This window comes from Anneissia japonica, unplaced genomic scaffold, assembly GCF_011630105.1.
Source record: "Anneissia japonica isolate Jap-2015-1 unplaced genomic scaffold, ASM1163010v1 scaffold287964_len165734_cov163, whole genome shotgun sequence".
NCBI lineage: Eukaryota > Metazoa > Echinodermata > Crinoidea > Comatulida > Comatulidae > Anneissia > Anneissia japonica.
Genome location: NW_022735416.1, coordinates 154588 through 163596, shown reverse-complemented (window position 1 = coordinate 163596; position 9009 = coordinate 154588). Strand labels below are relative to the sequence as shown.

The 9009-nt window shown below is 37.5% G+C and overlaps 1 long non-coding RNA gene across 1 annotated transcript in view; it reads right to left on the bottom strand.

Annotated features, from left to right (window-relative positions):
• LOC117116578 overlaps nucleotides 1–980 on the bottom strand; it is a 1989-nt gene extending 1009 nt beyond the window's left edge. Inside the window, exon 1 of the long non-coding RNA XR_004446783.1 lies at nucleotides 677–980. This is a non-coding gene — a long non-coding RNA (uncharacterized LOC117116578). The remainder of the gene's footprint in view (nucleotides 1–676) is intronic.
• Nucleotides 981–9009: the final 8029 nt, after the last annotated feature.

Genomic DNA, 9009 nt, shown 5'->3' with positions numbered 1-9009 from the left:
GGTTGGACCTTTTTTATAACAAAATATACAGTAAATAAATTAGTACTGACACACACAATATAGAAATAATTTTTGTAATTACATACGTGGAGGCATTATTATTTGACCATACCTGGTATTTTTAAAAATGTATTTAATCTAGTAATTAAAATAACTTTGGATTTGTTTAATTAATAAGATGATATTCAGCAGTGTTGGTATTATATGAAAGTTTAGTTTATGTAATTATGGAAGAAATATATTAATTTAATAGATTAAGGCCTAGTAAGTAAGGTTCTCTTAAACTAAATTCACTTACATATGTCTCCAAAGGCTGTACTACTATCAATTCAATCATTGTCAACAACAAATCATGGAAAAGACCTACTACTATCTAGACTCCGGTACCCCTAGCCTAGGCCTACTACTACTATACTAATAATTTCTAAGTAGGCTACATATAAATGGAGACCATACCTACGCCGAGCTTTCGCGCGAGAGTCCCGATTCTCACTAGAGGCCTAGGCTAGGTGGTAGGGCACAACATGCCCTCGAACAAGCCATACATTGGCCCTATACTACTACACTAGAGGGATAGGCCTAAGCTAGCTTGCTTGGCCTCCTTGCCGGAGAAATACTACAATTGCACACTCTCATCACACATATACTGTTGATTAAAAAAAACAAAAAACAATACCATTTTCTTGGTCTTCTAATTCATTTGCTGCCTCCAATTCTTTGAGAATTTCATCCTCTAACTCATCTTATAATTTATAAAAGTCGATAGCATCAGTCATGTCATCCATATTTTCAGCACGATCTCGAAAGTTGTAACTTGGCTTCTTGTTGCCCCGAGTGATTTGTTGTGGCTTGGTTGTTGACAGATACTGGCGCATGCGCGGTTACCGATTACAGCTTATCTATTGTTAATTACGGTTACGTAACTGGTGAGATATGACGATCGCGGCGAGGAGGTCTGTACCTTTGATCCTCTGTCGATGGTACTCCTCCTTAATTATTTCCTCCATGCTCAGACAATGTACCAGCTAAATTACTGTGTGTTGCAGCATACCTATATCTCAATACCATTCCCAGCTAGCAAAGCGACGTTGGCCCAACGTTGGTAAACGTTGGCAAGCGTCGGTAAGCGTCGGGGTCGGATATCTGACGTCGGCACGACGTTGGTGTTTGGTTGCAAAATATGGTCGGAGAGGTAACGTCAAACCAACACTAGAATTTCACGTTGGCCCAACGTATGAAAATATTCGTTGAATTTTCGATGTCGCCCCAACGTTGGCAAACCGTTGTAAATATTCGGTCTGACTACGACGTTGGTACAACGTCACGATTTCTTATTTGCCCGACGTCGGTAAACGACTAAAAAGATGGTCGGGTACTATCGTTGGGCCGACGTTGGCAAAGGGTTGTAAATAATTAATGTGATTACAGACGTTGTTGCAACGTCGCAGTACGTTGTTGGCCCGACGTCGGTAAACGTTTAAAATTGAGGTTGGTTACAACCGTTGGGCCGACGTTGGTTAGAGGTTGTAAATATTAGATGTGATTACAGACGTTGTTGCAACGTCAAGGTACCTTTGTTGGCCCGACGTTGGTTACTACTGTTGGGCCGACGTTGGCTAGAGGTTGTAAATATTATATGGGATTATAGACGTTGCCGCAACGTCGCAGTGCGTTGTTGGCCCGACGTCGGTAAACGTTTGAAATGGAGGTTGGTTACAACCGTTGGGCCGAGTGTATAAGAGACAGTCACAGTACATTTGTTGGCCCGACGTTGGTTAACTACCGTTGGGCCGACGTTGGTTAGAGGTTGTAAATATTAGATATGATTATAGACGTTGTTGCAACGTCGCAGTGCGGTGTTGGTCCGACGTCGGTAAACGTTTGAAATGGAGGTTGGTTAGAACAGTTGGCCCGACGTTGGTTAGAGGTTGTAAGTATTAGATGTGATTATAGACGCGGTCGCAACGTCGCAGTACGTTGATGGCCCGACGTCGGTAAACGTTTGAAATGGATGTTGGTTACAACCGCTGGGCCAACGTTGGCAAGAAGATGTAAATATTATGATGTGATTACAGACGTTGTCGTAACGTCACAGTACTTTGTTTGGCCCGACGTCAGTAACCGTTTGAAATGGACGTTGGGTACCACCATTGAGCCGACGTTGATTAGACGGTGTAAATATATTATATGATTGTAGACATTGTCGCAAAGTCACAGTACCTTTTTTGGCCCGAAGTTGGTTACTACTGTTGGGCCGACGTTGGCTAGAGGTTGTAAATATTATATGTGATTATAGACGTTGCCGCAACGTTGCAGTGCGTTGTTGGCCCGACGTCGGTAAACGTTTGAAATGGAGGTTCGTTACAACCGTTGGGCTGACGTTGGTTAGAGGTTGAAAATATTAGATGTGATTACAGACGTTGTCGCAACGTCACAGTACCTTTGTTGGCCCGACGTTGGTTACTATTGTTGGGCCGACGTTGGCTAGAGGTTATTATGTGATTATAGACGTTGCGGCGTATAGACGTTGCCGCAACGTCGCAGTGCGTTGTTGGCCCGACGTCGGTAAACGTTTGAAATGGAGGTTGGTTACAACCGTTGGCCCGACGTTGATTAGAGGTTGTAAATATTAGATGTGATTACAGACGTTGCCGCAACGTCACAGTACCTTTTTTGGCCCGACGTTGGTTAATTACCGTTGGGCCGACGTTTGTTGTAAATATTAGATATGACTATAGACGTTGTTGCAACGTCGCAGTGGGGTGTTGGTCCGACGTCGGTAAACGTTTGAAATGGAGGCTGGTTACAACAGTTGGCCCGACGTTGGTTAGAGGTTGTAGTATTAGATGTGATTATAGACGCGGTCGCAACGTCGCAGTACGTTGTTGGCCCGACGTCGGTAAACGTTTGAAATGGATGTTGGTTACAACCGTTGGGCCAACGTTGGCAAGAGGATGTAAATATTATAATGTGATTACAGACGTTGTCGCAACGTCACAGTACTTTGTTTGGCCCGACGTCGGTAAACGTTTGAAATGGACGTTGGGTACTATCATTGGGCCGGCGTTGGTTAGAGGGTGTAAATATATTATATTGTAGACATTGTCGCAAAGTCACAGTACTTTGTTGGCCAGACGCTGGTTACTACTATTGGCCGGACGTTGCTTAGAGGTTGTAAATATTATAATAATAATAATAAAGATTTATAAAGCGCACATCTCCACCAATAGTGCTCAAGGCGCATTGTCAATTAAACCACAAAAAGCATATAATTCCTAGAAGGATTTCAAGCAAAATCGTATACCAATTATCCCATTGAGGCAGTGTTGCTCCCCATGTCATATAAGTATACGCAGATACTCAAGGCAGTATGTTGAGCATCAGCACCTTCGACCCCAGGATAAGCCCCAGGGCTCCATTACCGTGCACTACAAAATATATGATTATAGACGTCGTCGCAACCTCGCAGTACTTTGTTAGCCCGACGTCGATAAACGTTTGAAATGGAGGTTGGTTACAACTGTTGGCCCAAAGTTGAGGCTGTAAATGTTAGATGGGATTACAGACGTTGTCATAACGTCACAGTATACTGTTGGCCTCTCGTCTGTAAACATTTGAAAAGGAGGTCGGATACACAGTTGGGCTGACATTGGTTAGAGAGGTTGTAAATATTAGATATGATTATAAACGCTGTCGTAACGTCAAAACACTTTGTTGGCCCGACGTCAATAAACGTTTGAAATGGAGGTTGGTTACTACCGTTAGACCGACAGGCCGACGTTGGTTAGAGGCTGTAAATATTAGATGTAATTACAGACGTTGTTGCAACGTCACAGTACTCTGTTGGCCCGACGTGGTCGGTAAATGCTTGAAATGGAGGCTGGTTACAACCGTTAGGCCGACGTTAGTTAGAGGCTGTAAATATTAGATGTGATTGACGTTGTCCCAACCTCACAGTACTTAGTTGGCCCGACGTCGCTAAACGTTTGAAATTGAGGTTGGTTACAACTGTTGCCCCGACGTTGGTAGAGGTTGTAAATATTAGATGTGATTATAGACGTTGTCCCAACGTCACCAACGTCACAATTGGTGACGTTTGAAATGGACGTTTGGTACCATAGTTGGGCCGACGTTGGTTAGCGCTTGTAATTATTTTATATGATTATAGACGTTGTCGCAACGTCACAATACTTTGTTGGGCCGACGTAGGTAAACGTTTGAAATAGACGTTGGGCCGACGTTGTCTAATGGTTATAAATATTAGATTACAGACGTTTTCGCAACGTCACAGTACGTTGTTGACCCGGCTTGTGTTAACGTTTGAAACGGAGTTTGGGAGCCACCATTTAAGCCAACGTCGGAGAAATTTCGTAAATATTTATTCTGGGGATTTTGACGCAACTTTACAGTATGTTGTTGTCCCGACGTCCAATGCGCAAAGACTTCTAGTTCACGTTGTCCCAAAAGCCGCCCTCTATGGAAAATACTCTGAAATTACTGTATCGTTATTTCATTCAGTCATTCATTTACTTGTTCATTCGTTCATTTATACGTTTACTCATTCAACATATACAGTTATAATTATTAACGGAGTACATAAAACCAGGGAACAGTGTAATTTCACTGTTTCCTGATAAAAATTATAATACAACTAGAAATTCTAGTTAAAAAAAAAAAAAATTAAATTACATACGGAAAAATAAAAATCAAAGATATTTTAAAATGTACAATTTCTCAGATAACACATTGTATTTCAAGCGCATAGAGACTGTTGTAATGCGCTTGATGAATATACAACCATTACCATTGCCATCACCATTATTAATAATGATAAAAAACTAACAAAAACGATAAAATTATAATCATCACCATTACTACATTTAATTTTTTTTTTTTATTATAATTGTTATCACTATTATCCTAATCCGGATTTGGATGGAAGATCATTCTATGCGATTAAATCTTCCAATATAATTAAAAATATGAAATAATAGTATTTTTGCACGCTTTTTTGCGTTGAGTCTGGCACAGTGTTATCGCTATGGCTACGGTATTTTTGGAGGCTTTGCTCCAAATTATGCTTCTTAATTAGGCAATGTGTCGCAAAATAAAGAGGTAAAACCAGGGAACAGTAATTGTTCCCTGGTAAAACAAGCAAATCATGGCGCAGCATCAATGACGAAACAATTCAATTGATCAGTAGGCCTAACATATTTTGCATAAGTGATGTTACGTGAAACCCCAATGCGTTGACTTAAAGATGAAATATACAATTCTTTTATACAGTTTCTGCACTGCTATGTGAAAATTCAATAACTGTTATTGATTACCATTTACACTGAACAAAAAATTTTAATCGAATTTTACCCAGCTACACTGGTACACAAACAAGAACAATAACTGCTCAAAGGCCTGATCTTACTCCAACATGGCAGTATTAATATAATTTTTTGTATCGAGGAAACTTCACTGATACAATGATTGAATATTGTTTCGGAGTTGTTTGAACCCAAGACCATTCGATTACCATGCAAACATTCTAACATACTGTTGGAAATAAGAGATAATATTTATAAGTGAATCATGACGTCTTCAATGTAATCTCAATGTTATTTTCCAATCCTATGCACTGATTTTGTCGTTAGTGTACGATTTGCTTTATCTTTTTTAGGTTCATGAGCAAAGGCCAATATAATCGCAATATTGCGCATCGCGATGAATTCTAAACTAATATTTTCCTACGGCAAAGAGGGCAACAATTTGCCAACAGATAATTCGCCGACATTGTTTGTGAACATGTTTGGTCTGGCCTAATAGATGAATGTGTAACAAGTGACATATTTAGATTTTTTATTTTTTTATTCGGTTATTTAATTTCACTACCTAACAAACAGATTCGCTGTTGAATTAAGGTGGTTGTAAGGTTATATATTTCTTTAGGTTTAATGCTCAGTCACAATCAAAAAACACTCATCAAAATCCTGTCAGAATTTATGAATACATATATATTTGTTTTCGTGAAGCGTCCATATTTTAACATATTGTGCCATTTTGTTACATTATTATTTATTAATGAATAATTTTCTTAATTGTATGATCGTTCATGTATTTTTTTATGTACCGGTACATTTCCTTTTTATTTTATATTTCGTAATTTTCTATATCTAATTGTATATATAAAAGTTAGGGGCCTACTTAATCAACTTGCCTTTTATTTTTATCAATTTGGGGTTTTTTTTTTTCAGATGACAATGAAGACTTTTATTCATTAATTATTCAGCATGGCAATGAAAGGCAATCAATTTTTAAAATCAACTTTTGAAAAAAAACACTTTTTTTAATATCTGCTGATTTTTACATATTTATATGCAATAAAGTCACCTTGTATCTTGTATATTCGGTCTTTCTTTTTATCACAATTTGTACGAATTTTAAAAATGCCTTTTACTTGTGTTATCAATTATTACAGTCACTTTTTTATGATTTCCTAAAGTACTAAAATATTTAATAAAAAATAAAAATGAACATTTGTTTATTATAGGCTATGTCTGTATTTAATGGTTTTAGCAAACTCTTACATTGCGTGATTTATATATTAAAAGTAGGTTTGTCGGCGAAACGTCCTGTCCTAGAAATTCGGGGTCGAATGTCCTTGTACCCCTGATCACCGACAGCACTATGACCCTTACTCCGTTAGTTTACTGTAGGCCTACCAGTTGCGGCATTGCCTATTATTCGCTGTAGAAAATCCAACGGCACTCACCTTTTCATTTAATTGGTGATTAATTGCCAATTCAACAAGCACATTCGAAGCAACATTTGCATTTGCTAGTTTTATGAAATATCGGCTGTATCGATAAAGTGCGCAGTGTGACTATCCACATTATTAATTTGCGATAAAATTGCCATAGGGGGCGGCCTTTGAGATATTCTATATTCAGGATAACTCGAGTTTATTCAGAAATTGATTGACGCGATTGAATCCGTAAACTTTTAAATACTGTTTCCCATAAGCATATCTTATCCAACTGGCGATGAGCTCGATGAATAATTTTATCCCAAAAATTAAGTTGTTAAAATCAAACTATTTTTATCATTTATTTGTTAGTATCTGTTTTAAAAAATCGAGAAAATGCGTACAACAATTTACCCACCTCAGCCCCACCGTGGTTTAGACTAAGACATGGTATTTTAAAGACATAATGTCTCTAGATGTCTGGAAATGGCACATTTTTCAATGTTTTAATTAAAGAAATAGATGTTCAATGTTTTAATTAAAGAAAAGGGTGTTAATATGTTTGTTATATTTTACAAATTGAGCCAAAGCAACTACCTGATACCATATTCATCAAAATAACATTGAAAGCATCATCCAAATACACCTAAAACTAAAACCACACGCATCCCTCTAATATTAGACTATAACCCCGCATTTGTAAGCTGTCGGAATGAAAACTCTATTTCTACCCACAAGCCCTTCGCAAATCCCCATCTTAGCCAAAACGTCAGCCCCTTAACCTAAAACATGCACAGACTATCCATCACCCTCCTAGGACGGTTACCCTTATCTGGTAACCGTCCTTGTAGCAACCCACGATGTAAAATCTGTGATATCATCATTACGAGCAAAACTATATCAAGTTCCCTCATTCTAACATAACCATCAATCCACCACTTCTGACATGCAATGCCACCAATGTTATATACAAAATCGTACCGGTATGTTTCGAGTGTGATCGTGGTTGCTGGCGGGGAGACAGGGAGATTTAGACTTAAGTGCAACAATCATTAAAAAAAAATTGATTCGGGACAATGCAGTAGGCTTCCCTGTTGCCCCACATTTTAATCTTTTTAAATACTCTGGTTAATGGTATGAAATGTGTTTTAATTGCTTCAGGGTTCAGGCCTTTAACTGACAGACGTTGTGCTGAACTTCAGTGGATTCTTAAACTAAGCACACACAGAATTGGTATTAACAAAGACCTAGGTTTCATAAGTGGTTATTCTTTAACTAAATGAAATATATTTAGTCTTCCTATAATAATTACTATAACTAATAATAATAATAACAATAATAATAATAATAATTATTATTATTATTAATATTATTATCATTATTATTATTATAACTCTATATAAGCATTATAATAATATCAATAAATTATAGTCTAATCGTTTATATGGCCACTATCTCTATTACAATTGTAGTGTGCACTCTGATTTTTACATTGCCGACATTTTGTTTATTCCACTCAAATTGTTGTCATTCTTTACCGCCTACGAATAAATGTCGCCGACAGTTTATTAGTAATCACTTCTCAATTACTAAATTGCGTGCCTATTATCTTAGGATTTATCTTGCTTTTCTTTCTTTTTCGTTTTCTTTCTTACAGTTTTTATTTGAACTACTCTGTATTTTTCCGTCATACAAAATTATTGCTAACTGTCGTATTGTAATGGACGGTTTAGGTTGTATTCTCTTTTTATGCCAGTATTTAGAGGATTGCATGTCCACATCCTAAATCTGCCTATTCTGATGATAAAGCAAATAAAATATATATAATATATATATATATATATATATATGTATAACATGTATATATATGTATGTATATATATGTATATATTTATATAGGCCTATGTATGTGCACGTATATATGGATGGTGAATCAACAACATGTTGAGGAGGTAGGCTATTCCAAAGACGGAGTGTCTGGGAAGAAGGAGCACTTCCTTAATGTTGTACGGGTTTTTGGTATAATGACCTCTGGTGCGGGTACAGGATGGACTGAGGTGATCACGAGGGATACAGATCATGTCATTGGTGATCCGATACATCATGGTGACTTTAATTGCAATCGCCCTACGATATATGTACTGTATATGCATATAGGCCTATGTATATATGCATAGTATATGTGTAGATTATATATAGTATATGCATAAAAGACGAGCTTTCTTTGCTGCTACACTTTTTTCTCTTAACACCTGGCTTATCTCTACCCTTTT